Source organism: Anabrus simplex, chromosome 7, assembly GCF_040414725.1.
Source record: "Anabrus simplex isolate iqAnaSimp1 chromosome 7, ASM4041472v1, whole genome shotgun sequence".
In the NCBI taxonomy this organism is placed as follows: Eukaryota; Metazoa; Arthropoda; class Insecta; order Orthoptera; family Tettigoniidae; genus Anabrus; species Anabrus simplex.
In genome coordinates this window covers 314,931,848-314,948,676 of record NC_090271.1, presented here as the reverse complement: position 1 = coordinate 314,948,676, position 16,829 = coordinate 314,931,848, and the positions used below count along the sequence as shown (strand labels likewise).

Genomic DNA, 16,829 nt, shown 5'->3' with positions numbered 1-16,829 from the left:
TTATCATATTATTTAAACCCAAGTAACCACAAACCACGGCTTATCCATCTTAACTTGTATTATGTTAGAAATGCTTCTAAAGCCCCTCTTAAAATTTATAGTGAAAATTGTAATTTAGTAAAGTAAATTGAAAATGACGCGGATTTTTGCCCTCTTTCTTTCATTATTTCCCGCCTCCATTTCAAACTGGGGTATCGCCGCAGTGATCGACAGTGACTGGGAGAACTTCGCCCAAACTCCACGGCCTGTGACGTAACCACAACGTCATCGTTGTTGAATAGCATACACCTGCCTGCCTGCCTGCCCGGCCGCTCACACAGTGCTGGGCACCCACGGGACGAAATGCCCAACGTGAGCACCTCTGGTCTACACGGTAAGAACGATATAGAAATTAGTCTTCTTAATTCCTAAAAGAGCCGCACATCAACGGAGATACACGTACAATCAGTCCAATGTATATCGTAATAGTTGAAATATATTCAACTATACACACTCCTTGAGTTTAGAAAAAGGCGATAGCATGACAGAGGTAAAGAAACGCTTGCTTCACCCGGAAGGATATGAGTAAGATTCTTCAACAGAAATTTGAGACATTTAGAAACGAGGCACTTCTACAGGGGCATATGAAGAGGGAAGTATTTACCTTTCATTCCCTCGGGGGCCATTATGACTTGTAATGGAAATACTGCTTTGCTTTACTGCAGGCCATTATTTCTCAACCTTGTCTGTTTCAGGGAAACATAGAAATATTTAACTAAACTTTGGGGAACACTGGCTGTCTGTCACATTCAGTGCTAAAGAATAATAAAAATATAATGCATATTGTGGTTTGGTGCACTTTTAATTTTGTTATGTGTATGTACGTGCATTATACACTACGAAGTGTATATACAAAGAAAAACAACACATTCAGCTATGCGAAAGCAACACGACAGTAACAAAAGCACAGAGTTGGTACTGTGGGATTTTGAACGTAAAATTATCGTTCATTGTGTGACAAATCAATACCATGTATAGCTACCTCAGGCTCTGAGGCACGCTTGAACACTACGAGGCATTCCCTTCACCAAATAATCCAGCTTGTTTTAGGGCAGATTATCTCACTCTTGTATAGCACCTCCAGACAACTGTTAAATGTTAGCAGGAAAATTAATACAATGGAAAATCGTTTTCTTCAATTCACGCCATGCATGTTCAGCACAATTCATGTCCGCAGAAAATGCTGCCCACAAATCGCTGTATGCCATGTGTCTGAAAAAATTAATCTTCGCTATGCCTGTCTACCAGTCTCGCTCGCTCCGCCTGTCCTCACTTGCTCTGCACTCCTCCACCACCGGAACAGAGTTGAGCCGAGCTTAGCCGAGTCGCCCCGAGACAAAACATTGGTCCAGACCGATGCACGGTGCACAGAACCTCTGCGTCTCGGTTTACACGCGTCAGATTTTGGGCGTTTGAGAGGCCCTGTACTAGTGTAAAGCCCTTGCCCAAAGTGGCGGAAAATTCTGTAACTACTGGTTGGAGGATGATGTTTCTGTATACTAGACCAGTCATGCTACCTACCCTGGATAAGAATTACGAGGTCTACAATGACCAAACATACTCCACCTCAAAACATGACGGAACCTCCTTACTACTGAAGGCTCTGAAGAGTGAATGGCTCGTTCCATCTCTCACCGGATCGTCTCTAGATTGTAATGTTCTGGTACGCGTGCAAGCTTATGGTGACCTCATGAGAAACAAAGTGTATGCTTGCACTGTTCATGACACCACGGGCTATGAGGAGTTGTTCGCTTCACACGAACTGATTTATAGCATAGTTTAAGAGGAATTTTTGGCGCCTGTCTCCTTGATATCAGTCTTCCATCGTACAGCCGATTTCGCACTGTCTGATCTGACGCATTCACACCGGCGGCCTTCCGAAGATCCTGGCGGAACTAGGTGGCAAAAGCTGTGGGCCCACGACGTGCTGAGGCAACAAGTACCGACCCTTCATCAGAGTTGTTTTATGTGAGTGATCCGTCCGTTGCCGACCAGCAACCGTTTGTCTCTCCCTGAACATCACTCTGACTCACTCCAAGACGAGCGGCTACATCTACTTGTCACCATCCTTTTTGCAGAATTATCACAATTCGAATGCGTTCGGTAGCGGCCATGCTTATCTTAGTCCTACACGTGCTGTATTTTTACTATTTTCTTTAGGTCGCACCGACACAGGTCTAATTGCGACGAAGGGACAGGGAAGGCTAGGAGTGGGAAGGAAACGAGTTGTTCTTCGACAGACAAAAAGCATATTTCGTTGTTTGGTTATATTGTTTGCCAAACACGAAAACGTTAGTTCACATAAATAAGATATATCTGAAACTTTCTGCGAAACTTCAGGAAACCCCCTTCTCACCGATGGCAGCCAAGTCCGAATGTCGAATCAACCTCAAAGTTCTTCTGCAGCATATTGAGTTTTACGATCGATTTAAAAATAATTAGAACAATTTCGCGGAACCGCGCTTGGGAACTATTGCTAATAGAGACTAATTGTATTTTCGAACACAATAAAGTCAATTTAATTAACGTATCTACAAGTACATTGTACATAACTGATTTATAAGTAAGCTGTACAATACACTGAACGTATAGGCGTATACACGCTCTTTCAGTTAATTTGTAAAACGTTTTAGAATAGTAACATGAAATCTCTTTTGAGGCTTCGTGTCGTAAGACGAAGTCCCCAATACGTAAAACCTACAGTATGTTGTATGCTGAGAATGTTCTCTCGAAGTCGCAAGATGCCAACAGAACAGATTTATAGGACACAAGTGACACATCGCCAGCAGGAATGTCTGCCTGGCTCATGGCCTCTTAATGTAATATGGCCAACATTATTCTGATATCGAGATACTTATTCATCTCATAAAGTAGGCCTACTATCATTAAAATAGTTCTACAGGTCAGTCTTTAAGGAAAATTCGAGGCACGCAAATCTTGACGTAAACATATCAACAGCTCGGCTAAAATAAACATTCTTTCACTCAATATTTGAAGAATTTGCAGTTAAGTAAATTGGAGCAAGTCAACTGTCTAACTATTCCGATGAACTGTATATCGCACTGTACTGTATTTAATAGGATCTTATTACGATGCTCATTTTTTGTTCTAAAGTGTACTTTCCTGGTCCTTGTGTATGGACTTGGTACTGACTGCTCTATTAAGAAAAACGAGGAGTTTATTAGCTTATTCGGTATGAACCTGCTGCCAATGAAACAGGATTTGGGGCAAGCCAGAGCGAAATGTAGCTTCCTAAAATATTTCATGTAATCGCCTTAATTTTCCTCCACCATCAGAAATGACGAAGTCATCAGTGATCAAATTCCGGGAAGAACTGCGTAATCGCGTATTTGACTTCTGTTAGTTTCAACGATTCCCCTTGCGATCATACCGCAAGGCAAGGTGGCCAGTGAGCGTGGATATTTAATATGGCACACGATAATGCACACCTTTTCCCAACCCGTGATCCATACAACGTAATTTATCTCGGGCGAAAATTTTTCACTAGATTTTCTTAGGTAAAAACAGTATGCAATTAAAATACCATTTTATTAATTGTATTGAATTTCTCATTTTTAAGTACTTTTAGGCAATAACAGTAATGGATCGTGGTGATTACATCTTTTAGGTCATAAGTTCACAGTTTCGATTCCTAGCCGGGTTGGGGATTTAGGCTGCGATTGGTTAATTACCCTGGCACGGAGACTGGGTGTTTGTGATCGTCTCAATACACATCCTTTTATTCACTTGTTTATTTTGGAAACCAAAACAGCGAGAAGCCTAATTATAGAGTTCCGCAATGAAAAAAAAAAACTATATTTACAATAGAGTAGAACAATGCAAACTTAAAAAAAATGAAAGAGCAATGAAGACAAATAATGACAAAAGTAGCGGAAGAAAATTAAAAACTAACAAAATAACTCTACAGAGAGAACAATTAACAATAAAACATAAAGGTAAAAGAAAAGAGCGTATTGAAAGTAAAACGAAGCGAAGAACTTATAGCTAGGCACGGTAAGATAAATACAAATACGTAGGTCGAGTCATAAGTCATGGCAACTATTTTTTCTCTCGCGAACAAACACGGAAAATCTAAGATATGCATTTGGAAACGTACGGCATATACTTGCGTATGATGCCACTAGATGGTGTATGTAAACAACAGTGCGTGAGTGAGAACGTCACAAAATGGAAGTCAACAAGCAGGAGCAACGATCGTAAATTTTTGCTATTTGCTCTACGTCGCACCGACACAGATAGGACTTATGGCAACGATAGGATAGGAAAGGCTTAGAAATGGGAAGGAAGCGGCCGTGGCATTTGCCTGGTGTGAAAATGGGAAACCACGGAAAATCATCTTCAGGGCTGCCGACAGAGGGGTTCGAACCCACTATTTCCCGATTACTGGATACTGGCCACACTTAAGAGACTGCAATGATCGTATATTAAAATAACAATTCTCCGCGGCAGAAATGCACGCCAATGCATGCAGAGCTGCGGGAAGCATTAGGTGTGCATGCCATGCCCTGTAGAACAGTGGTGAGGTGGGTGGAGACGTTCAAACGGGGTAGAGTATCAACTGCAGATTTGCAATGCAGGTTATTACAATTCCTTTTTGTTGTACCAATTGCGCCGTGCAGTGCGAACCAAACGTCCAGATCTTTTGGACAACGCCATAATTCTACACGATAACGCGACAGCTCACACAGCAGCCATCGTTCAGCGTCGCTTACAACGGTGGGGATGGGAGTTTCTTCCACACCCGCCTTATTCGCCTGATCTGAGCCCATGAGACTATGATCTAATCCCCAAAGTCAAGAAGCCAACAACTGTTTGCTAACAAAGAGGACATCGCAACAGCGTTTCGGAGAGAGGTGTCACACGTTAGCGATACACATGCAGCGAATGGTATTCAGCACCTGCCCCACCGCTGGCAACGCACAGTGGAAACCTTGGGTGATTATTTCGAAGGTCTGTAACCAGTGGAGACCTGTCCTTTGTACGCAGTCTTGTGTATTTGCTGTCTATACCATAATAAAACTATGTTTACCAACGGTCTGTGTTCTGTCACTTACCTACGAGAATCTCCTGAACTCAGAATTTGTCTTCAGGCACTATGCATAAGTACATGCCCTACATTTCCAAATGCATATCTTCGATTTTCCGTGTTGTCTCCTGTTCGCGAGAAAAAAAAAGTTGCCATGACTTATGACTCGACCCTCGTATGACACCTATAACAAAACACTACTTACCACCACAGAAATACGCAATATTGAATAGAACTCTTCACTTAGGCAGGGCGTCGTAAAACTGATCATAAAACTGTGCTTAATCCACATAATTTTAGTGCCGTCCCAGATTCCTGGGAAGAAAGGTCAGGAAAGAGGAAGAATCAACCCTCTTACCACTAATCATCGACCCTTCGTAGATTGAAGGTACAAGTAAAATACAAAGAAAAGCTACGAAATGCGTGAAAATGAAAGACTCCCAAGGCCTCAAAAACTCAACGCTCAGGATAGTAAGACCCGATTTTCTCTTTAAATTTCGTGCGACTTTTATAGCCGGATGCATCTGTTAAAAGTCAGACCATTTAGTGAGGCGTCTGCCCTCTATGAGAAAATGTGTGGTATTATATTGAAAGATAACTGAGTTGAAGGGATGCTAGGAACAACACAAACAACCAGTCCTCGAGTTAAGGAAATTAACAGTTCACGATTAAAACATCACGACCCATTCGGGAATCGAACCCGCGGCTCACAGGCACGCCCACAGATCACACAACAATGGAGCCGGACACAAGACGAGATGAAAAGATGAAAGATGAATGCTGGAAAAATTAAGGCCACTTCCCTCCCACTCCTTGGCCTTTCCTAACCCATCGTCGGTGCGACGTAGAACAAATTGAAAACAAAAGTTGGAGAATAGGTCTTCAACCTCAAATTTTCCCAAAATCGTTGGTTACCAAAAATGCAGAAAATGTGCACTTAAAAAAATATATTACCCGAGTTTATCCCAGATATTTTTTTTTAGGTTGCAGGAGTCTCCCGGCTGTTTTTTTTTTTTATTTATTTGAGTGTTCCATGTGATATTTGAAAATTCCAATCTGGGGCCGCGACCGGGACAAAACTCTCGTTCCATCACATTGGTAATATGTCTCTTATAACCTTCTCATTTCAACTTCCAGAGACCGATTAGATTTGCAAATGCTGGTTGAAACTACGAATAAGATTACAGGTTGACATATAAGATGAGCCCACGTGATTACGATGAATTAGAAGTTAACTAAGGGAGACTATTATATACTCTGTATGGATATGAAAGTCAAAAGCTACACGAGTACTTACTTGCCCATCCATTTCAAGATTCGAGCTAAATGATTGTAATAACATTATTGTTTTTACGCCCAACTAACTACTTTTACTGTTTTGGAGACACTGAGGTGCTGGCATTTAGTCCCGCAGGAGTAAATCTACCGACACGAGGCTGACGTATTTGAGCACCTTCAAATACCACCAGACAGAGCCAGGATCGAATCTGCCGAGTTGGGGTCAGAAGGCCAGCGCCTCAACCGTCTGAGCCACACAGACCGGCGCTAAAAGATTGTAAAAATTACAAAGACACAGAGCTTGCTGTAAGCAGATGAACCGTTAATGATTTCCTCTTGTTATGTCTTGAGCTAAAGGAATTAACCGTTCATTATTAAAAATCCCACGACTTGGCAGGGAATCCAAACCGGGACCTCGAAACCCCACAGCGAAGACGCTGACCAGTTAGTGATGGTGGTGGTGAATATTGTTTGAAGGGGAAGTACAACCGGACTGCCATCCTCTCTTAATACTAATCCGAGCAAGAAGACGGAAGAGGTCCGAACCTTCGAAGAATGAAAACAAGAGAAAAGGAAAGGCCACAAAGGGAGTGAAAATGAAAAACTTCCTAGGCCTTACTATCAGAATAAGAGATGACCAAGGGAAGTCCGATAGGGAAGTTAAAGGCGAGAAGCCTAACACAAGTAAGAGGAAGCAATACTATACTCAGAAATGGACCCCAAGGTCGCCAACTCATGCTCCTGACGCCTCTTGCGAAAGCATGGGATACCGAGGATGTACGGTATTCTACGACCCCACCCCGAGGGAGGAGTCAGGCAGATCTACACGAACAAGTACATGTATCGATGACCACAAGGTATGAGGTATAATAAGAATTAAAGGAGTACTAACTATTAAAACAGCCGGAAAGTAAGTCAACGCAAATCCGGCACATTCTTCAGCAACCGTTCGTATCCAATCGAGACACTCGCATCAGAGGCCAGACAGGCATGTAGTGGAAAGAAACGAAAAAGGATTTCAATACCATTTTACGACCAGAGAGCCTATTTTATGTTTTTCGTTTTAAAGCTAAGAGAGCTATATATCGAAAAAGAGTTTAGTCACAGGCAGTTACAAATGCCATCTTCCGTCCAGCCTCTGCCATTTCGGTCTCTAAGGCACAAAGCTATGTAATCTACAGACTAATGGTGTTAAATTTTATTTTTAGAATTAAGTGAAGAGTTACGAGTCATATACTTCAAATTATTTTATTAGCCCACCGTGTAAAGTTCTTGAAACAAAGCGCACCAATACAAATGCACAAAGGACAGAATATATTTTAATAATGCTGTGTGTTTTACGTCCAATGTTCCTTAAACTACTGCCGACGTTGATATACACTCGGGTGCCAGAATGTAGTCCCGAGAAGATATTCTATAATCCAGTAGTGAAACTACTGAGATGAATGTTCTGGGATTCGATACCGCACACCTGAGTACAATCCCTTTCTGCTGTTTCGTCTGGAACTGCTCGGAAGATTTCTCAGCGTGTAATGTTCTCCACATCTTTTTTTTTTTGTTCAGCTGAGACCTTTCGAACATTATATTTTCAGATTAGCTGTTCGGAAACTGAACTTCCGAACGGAGAAGAAGGGATTTAAGATCCTTAGATGATCCAAATAGTAGTTGATATTGTTTTCCAGTGTCTCTATCCTGCTCTATACTTCCCCGTCTATTCTTCTTGCCGTTATGCACGTATGTTTGTTGAGTATTCAGCCAACGAACAGCTCCGCCATCAGTTGCCATAGACAGCCTAGGTGTCCACTGAAGGGGCATACTAAGGAAATGAGGACTGAGATAAATTTCCTCACAGAGCCAGAAGTAGCTATTACATATCAGTCTGCCTAGCCCACCGACATGCACACAGCAACCGACTCTATGAGCTATATTTTTCCCCCTAAATGTTTCACATTTTTGCAATATTTATATTTCATAAAAAAAAAATCAGAGAGGGAAGTAAAGGCTTCTACACGTTGTAGCCTCGGCACACAGAAGAGAGTGCACGGTTAGCCCTGTGCTCGGCAAACTTTACCTCCCAGGAATTAAACTGGTACTCATTTGTACTATAGGCTGAGTGAACTCGGTTCTTTTTATTTTTCTGCTAGTGGCTTTACGTCGCACCGACACAGATAGGTCTTATATGGCGACGATGGGACAGGAAAGGCCTAGGAGTTGGAAGGAAGCGGCCGTGGCCTTAAGGTACAGCCCCAGCATTTGCCTGGTGTGAAAACGGGAAACCACGGAAAATCATCTTCAAGGCTGCCGACAGTGGGATTAGAACCCACTATCTCCCGGATGCAAGCTCACAGCCGCGCGCCCCTAACCGCACGGCCAACTCGCCCGGTCAGTCCCGTTTCAAAACTGAGTCAAATGTATTATTTTCCGTCTGAACGTCATTTTTTGAGACTCCCTTATGCAAGATGCAAGGCACTTACATTCTTCCTTCTTGGAATGCAGAGGTCCATATAAATATGAGGTCATGGTATCTCTTAACTTCTATAAAAACTACCACTAATACACCCACATTTTCTTGCCTGCAAGAATACTCATTATACCACTCCATTGTGATAGTCTGGATGTATGGCTGCTTTGTGCTAAGCAATGTTCTATAACAGAACTTAGAAACTGTACAGTTCAAAGATCCGAGGCATGAATCCCTGCGCTGGCAGCAATTTTAATCTAGTTTTTCAACACGCTTGTCAAAAAGAAAAAAATGATGTTTCATTTTTAGTTTCGCACAAAGAGGCAATTGGAACAATATACACCAATAGGAACACACATTCTCTCTCTCTCTCTCCCCCCCCCCCCTTTGTTTGCACTGCATCACGTATCTTTAACGTCTTTATCTTCACCGTTTCGCAAATAACACTAACTGTACCCAACTAAAGCAGTTCTTAACATCTATCTTTCTGGAGGAGTACGCAAGAGGCTGAGATCAGGCATTCTTGTGTCAAACAATCAGAAAAATGTATATTTCGAAGAAAATTGTTTCTCTGCTTTAGCTTTATATTCTTTAAATCCATGTAGTCCAAAATAACAGAAGGGCTTAATGATTTACTTTCTTACTTATTATATAATGTATGTCTTAACCTTACTGGATTTGGTATCTGTATTTTCATTTTTTTTAAGTTTCATGTTTAGTTTAACTTTTTAATATTATAAAAATGTAGTTACTGTGTTCATAAACCTGTATTGTATTATAAGAAGACGCTACATAAAGGGGCTTTCCAGTCACAGTGGCATGTAAATCACGATCAAAAAATTCAATTCAATTCAATTCTCCCAACCCAGGGGCTATGCTCAAATATCTCCCAAGCCTTAAATTTGAATAAACAACATATCCGTCACTTTACACTAGGCTCACTGAGGGCATGTAACAGAGACATTGTAGGTGCTCAGGGACTTCGATTTTATGTACCTATCCGCTATTCGCTGTGTATGGAATCACAAACTTGAAATATTGTATTTAATCAGTAACTTATCTCAAACTATTTTCATGTATGTTATTTTCCGGAAACAGACCTACATGGCCTAGTCTACATTTTAAAAGCTTATTACAGAAACATATTTGAAATGACGAAGGTGAAACGATTTTTACAATGAAACAACAAAGAGTTGTAATTCATAAAATATTTAATTATGTTAATTAAACAATGATGATAGATAACATTAGTAAGTAGGCACAATTCTAAAATTCCTATGAACGTCTTATATGTGCTTCAGAGAAAAGCCTACCTAAATATGCCCAATTTAATGTTACATATTGCCGCTCGTAGGTAGCTTACTCTGGACGGACAGAGGAAAGAAGAGGTTTAGACTGAATTCAAATCCGGTCTCTTTGCAGTTTGCAAGCACGAGGTCATACAGCTTTGTGGGACGAGACTCGTTCAGTGGGCGGACCTCAAGCATTAAGAGCCCTTCAATGCACTCCATCACTAGGAGTAGGCAATATGATAGTGGCGAGATTTTACCACTAGCCAACTCACCAGCGTTTTCAAGGACTGGCCAACGGGCCAGTACTGTATCGATAAACGTAAGGGACAAATGGGTTGGAATTTCACCCTTGATCATTCTCAAAATGGCTTACTAATCCTGTGCTGGCGGCTTTTCATGGGCTACGACGATCGCTTCCTTCGTTATTCCTTGGCCGACCCATCTAAGTTTCTCTTTCAAATAGCACAGCCATATTCGCACAAGAAGGAGTGGAGGGTGCAGGTCGATGCTAAAAAGTGTTTACCTCTATACACAGACTTAATCTGTTACTAGCTTCCATTGTCGGTTGAGTCAATTCCCAGGGCACCTCTGATAGAGAAAATCGGAGATGCCCATAGCCACTGGCTTCTCAGCAAGGCGGCCGGCCAATGAACGTGGGATTTTAAAAATGAAACATCACGTCCCAGTGGTTCGGAATCTCCCGAAGCTATGAAAACGGTATCACCAGTCACGTAAAATTAAGCTTACTTTACTTGTTATTTTCTTCTTTTTCCCCGAATACTAACGGGGTAACTAAGCAGACCTTTTTCGCCTCGACTAGTTAACCCTCGTTTCTCCGCCATAAAACTTGAACTTTATCACATCAATCAATCAATCAATCAATCAATCAATCAATCAATCAATCAATCAATCAATCAATCAATCAATCAATCAATCAATCAATCAATCAATCAATCAATCAAATCAATGATCTGAATTTAGGACTGTCGCCCAGGTGGCAGATTCCCTATCAACCGTTTACCTCATATTTACAGTTATTTACAATTGTATACCCAGCTTTTTTAAAAATATTTTCAACTAACTTGGAAATTTATCGAATATTTCCCTTGAAAATTTACTCCAATCCATTACTATTCGTCCTATAAATGAATATTTGCTCCCAGTCTGTCCTCTTAAATTTCAACTTAATCTTCGTATTATGATCTTTCCTACTTTTAAAAGCTCCACTCTAGCTTATTCTTCTACTTATGTCATTCCACTCCAGCTCGAAACATACCACACAGTCGAGCATCTCGTCTCCTTACTTCCAAGTTTTTCCAACCCGAAATTTGCAACATTTTAGTAATACTACTCCTTTATGAAATCACGCAGAACAAATCGTGCTGGTGAGGATCCCATAAACTGGGGCCATACCCCAACTGCAGCCTTGCAAGAGACTTATACGCCCCTTCCTTTACATCCTTACTGCAACTCATAAATACTCTCATAACCATGTGAACAGATGATCGTATTCCCCGGTTTATATCCTTGATCAAATGTGGGTAACATAGGAAAAAATAACAGTGGTGTTGCTTTTAACGTACCACTTTTACGGTCTATGGAAGCACCGATGTACCTGACTTTGGTTTCGCAGGATTTCTTTTACGTGTCGGGAAATATACAGACACGAGGTTGTCGTATTTGAGTATCTTCAAATACCACCGAGCCCGAGCTGAGCCGGAATCGAACGCGTCAACATGAGCTGACGAGCTCGGCGATACAAGAATAATCCATCATCTCATCCAAGGTTGAGAGTGAACGAGAAGAATATAGTAGTAGTAGTAGTAGTAGTAGTAGTAGTAGTAGTAGTAGTAGTAGTAGTAGTAGTAGTAGTCTGAGGAGTCTGTCAACGCACTGTGATGCATATATACTGAGTGGCCAAAGGTCATGGGAAGACACTGAATGTAACGTTAATAACGAGATGCTCCTCCACGAGTTCTCAAAACAGCATTAATACGGCGAGGCATCGACCCTACAAGGTGTTGGAATCGTTCTGGAGGGATATGCACCCACTCATCTTGCACAATTGGTCTTGTGTACTTGGTGCGGGATTCATGGAGCGTACACAAGCATCGACAGCATCCCATAAATGCTCGACTGGATTAAAATCGGGGGATCTGGAGGGTCAATCCACGGTCGTAATTTCACTGGAGTGCTCCTCCAACCACCTGCGTGGCACTACAGAGCGGTAACATGGCGCATTGTCCTCATGAAACATGGCATCTCCATCAGGGTACTCTAGGGCCAGAAAGGGGTGCAGATGGTCTGAAATAATGCCCATATAACGTGTACCTGTCAGTAATCCGTGCACTTGGACAATGGGGCCTAATTGCGACCATTGAACACAACCTTGTTGACACACAGGGTCCATAGTTTTATGGGGCATACGCCACACTCTCATGCGCCCATCAGCTCGATGCAACTGGAACCGGGATTCATCGGACCATGCCACACGCCACCACTGCTCCATGGACCATTGCCGATGTTCGCGGGCCCAAGCATCTCATTGAGCTCTGTGTCGAGGAGTCAGCAAAGGGACACGAGTTGGTCGTCGGCTGGTGAAGCGTATGCGGTGCAGTTGCCTCCTTACAGCCCTGGTAGAGATGGTTTCCTGACTCCCAACATTCCACTGAGCGGTGATCTGACTCACTGTAGCCTGTCGATCACCCAATATGGTCCTAAGGAGGCGACGTAATGTCCGTTCGGTAAACACATGTGGTCTTCCCGCGCGGCGGTTTACGCGAGCGGTAACATTCTCTCTGCGAAATCGAAGATCCACCCTCGATACTATTGACCTCGGAAACTCGAATTCGCGTGAAATTTCCGCAATCTCCGCTCAGCTACGCCGCAGCTAGCCGCAACGCTCAAGTCATACACGGAACATTTTCTGATGGGACTCTCCTTCCAGCGACTTTTGGCCACTCAGTGTACATTAGACAAGGGAGTGTCATCAGTATCACATATAATTAACCATGCAAATCTGATCTCAAATGCAGTCTAGCTATTGATTTTCAACGACGATACAGAAGTTCCATTCAGTTTTAAATGTAATGAATTTATTATGCCCCGTACGACTATTTCGTAACATCATAGTGGCAATCACTGTCCGCTTCGCTGGTGAAACTTCCAACCCTTTTGTATCAGCCAATGGTATGTATTGGAATCCCAATGTTGCTTTATTTTAGAAAAATGCTTTTGGAAAAAAATGTGGAAGGGACGAAATTCCACAATTACACTGACCTACATCAACATAGCCGGACACAAGTAAATTGCAAACAATATTCCCAGTACCACAGTCAAAACTTGTGTTATAATTTCTGTATACTGTAAACAAACGATCAAGGAATAGTAGACTAACGCAGTGTAATTCAACCTCATCATCGTCTAAAGATAAAGTCTCTTAAGAAGAGTCGCCGAAAATGAAATCCACATAGTTTCCCATTCATTTTCAATGTTTTCGACTATTTGCAACAGAATTTCACGATTATGCCTGACGGTACTAAGTAAAGAATGGAAATCAGCGCGACATGAATAATTACCGACACTTCGAATAGGTAACAACATGCCATTCCATGGCTAGAATAACATCACAAAGGAGTTACAACTTCTTAATGACCATTTCAATACACTGCACGAAGTAAACTATTACCGCATCCTAAAATGTTGAAAATGCACGTCAGTTTCTCGGAGTGCAATGCAACAAACAGAATCTGTGTGTGCATGCAACGTAATAACCTCACAAACTGATTACAACTCTTGCTTTAATTCACAGCATGAAGTAAACTGCCAACTAATAACCTAAACTTTGGGATTAACGAGAGTTCTAGAAGAAGTCTAATGGACAGACAGAATCTTCGATCTACATACATTGCACTTCAGAAAGGAGTTCATGGTAGTTCGCGGAAAAGTGAGCATGTAGAGAAGTACAATGAAAGAAACAACTATATCTCTCCTTTTTGAATTAAACGTTAGTCGCTTATACGTATGAACGGATAGTTTGGAAGACCGTTGTTGGTTACCTTAGCAAAGTAGCGTAATATCTCGGCCAATCGAACTAAGTAAACAGGCCACGAACCTACTACGCTGGCATAGCAGGGGGAGAGGTGATACTCCCACGTTGGGCGTTCCAGGTGGCGGATACGAGGGTCCTAACCGGCTTGCCGGCGGACTTAATGGAAATAAAATACCTCTCGCGGACCAAACACACAACCCCCTGTGGGTGGGGGGACGCAGGCGAAGAATACTCCCACGGTATCCCCTGCTTGTCGTAAGAGGCGACTAAAACGGGCGACCAAGCGATGATTGTCTTGGAACCATGAAACTACTTGTGATTAGTACCACCACGCGGAGAACATCACGGTTTGCTTTTACTTGCGCGTAGTACCGCTATATTAGGTACCAAATAGGTTTGTGATTAGTAGCACACAGGAGCACTGTGCGGTCGGCTTTTGCAGTACCTGTGATTAGTACCACCATATGAGCAAGACCATGGGATGATAGCTACCATGGTTCTGCCTTGCCTATGATTAGTACCCACTATATGAGGAACACCACGGGATAGTGCAGGTCCCTGTGGTTATTACTCTTATGTGATGAACACCATAGGTTTGCGTTCCCTGTAAATGGCGCCACAAAATGAGAACAACCATTGGTCTGTATTATATGTCGAATTTTATAACCTGTGAGTAGTACCATAATGTGTGGAATACCGCGAGTGTCTGCTACTTTTGATTAGTACCGCAACATGACAAATACCATGGTTCTACTTTCCTAGCGATAAGTACCATTATGAGGGGCCGATAACTTGGAATTTGGACCCCCTTTAGACTGCAAGCATCATCGATTCAGTGTTATGCTATAGCAGCAGTCCCTTGGTCAGTAATCCCATTGTTTTACGTCAGCTTCTGTGAATGTAAGGCATTGCGAGTCGCATCCACTGATTGTTTTTAATTCATGTCCATCCATTCATTTTTCGTCCTCACGTTTTGAATTCTGGTCAGTGGAGACTTTTGGACTATTAATTAGTCATTCCATTTCGTCTCATTTCGTACCATTAGGGGCCGATGACCTCGATGTTAGGCTCCTTTAAACAACAAGCATCATCATCATCATCATCATCATAAGTAAACAGGCACCATGCGTTCATGATGAACCGGCAATTTATCATATATAAAATCAATAATCAGTTAAGGAAGTTGTAACAAAAAAGCACTTCGATTTGAAGGAGTTGAAAAAGAATTACGTAAATCAGTTTAGTAGAAACCATAGACGGACTGTCCAAATAAATGGCCTTGTGCTTTAAATAAATAGGCGTTTCTCTTACACCTTTGTAGACCGATTATTCAACAATAAAGACGAGACGGTAGGTTTTAACATTAATTTAACACATTAATGAAAAAAGGAAACATTTTCACGGAAAAGTAGTTACGAACATTTATACAAATGCAAACTCAGAATTTATTCATTTGGTTGGAGCTTTCACGACATTAGAGGCTGCCTAGCCAAGGCAGTAAGCGTGTAGTCAATTCACCCGGAAGGGCTTGGGTTCAGTTCCCCGTCAGGAAATCGATACATTTAAGAAACGTTACTTCCACATCCATAGCAACATATGGCCCCGAGGTTCATTCAGCCTCCACCAAAAATTAGTACCAGCTAAGGTGGCCGGCCTCAGATCTAACCACTCTGTCTCACTTGGTGCTCATCCCTACCTGCCCCCATTCCATTTCCTGCCCCAAGCGACATGCACCAGTGAGGATAAATCAATTTTAAAATATACATCAAATATCTACTGCCGTTTCCAAAAATATGTGTAGTGGATACTACTCATTTGTAGAAATGTCGTAAGTAACATTATAACATTCAGATTATTATTATTATTATTATTATTATTTTTATTATTATTATTATTATTATTATAGGCACCACATTTAAGAGTGAGAATGAACAACTTAAAATTGAGAGTGAAGCAATTACTTTGCAGTTATAAATTTAGCACATATTTAACAGTACTTTAATAAATAAGTTATATATTTCTCCTCATTCCTTGTGACTGTCCATTGTAAAAAAAATGTAAAAATTAAAATTAAAAAAATAGCTGTAGCATTTTAAGAGACGCAGGAATGTCGGAATTTTGTCCCACGAAAGTTATATAACGTGCTAGAAGCCAACAATACCGAGTTGTCAGATTTTAATACCAACCTCAGCCGTAGATCAAACTCGGAAAACGACTAATTGACTATGCTAGTTAGATACATTTCAGTACCTTTTGCTTTCATTCTCAAGAAATTTAAACAGTTATTAAATTAAACCTAAAGTCATCAGATATAGGTGACGTGATGTACAATTGATAGGTTATATCTTACATCAGCAGTCATAGTTTATTCTTATAAGGCATTATTAGTTATTTACGCAATATTTGAATGAAAATGTAGATTTACATTAATGACAGTGAGTCACTATTTCGATCCGTGTCTTATCCTTAATCACTAAATTGCAGGGAAAAGGATCAAGAGATAATTCCTTTATTAACTCGGTATGGATAAGTATAAACAACTCTGAAAACCTCCACAAGTACTAAAAATGATGAGGTTGTTAACGGAAAATAATATGGTTCTGTATACTTCTGCTGTATAGTTCGGCCATTTTTTCTCCATATCTACGAGTTAATTGCAGT

At 41.4% G+C, this 16,829-nt stretch overlaps 1 protein-coding gene across 12 annotated transcripts in view; it reads right to left on the bottom strand.

The window, feature by feature from the left end:
• mbl (muscleblind) overlaps positions 1 to 16,829 on the bottom strand; it is an 822,695-nt gene that overhangs the window by 693,532 nt on the left and 112,334 nt on the right. The gene's annotated exons all lie outside the window — the stretch shown is intronic.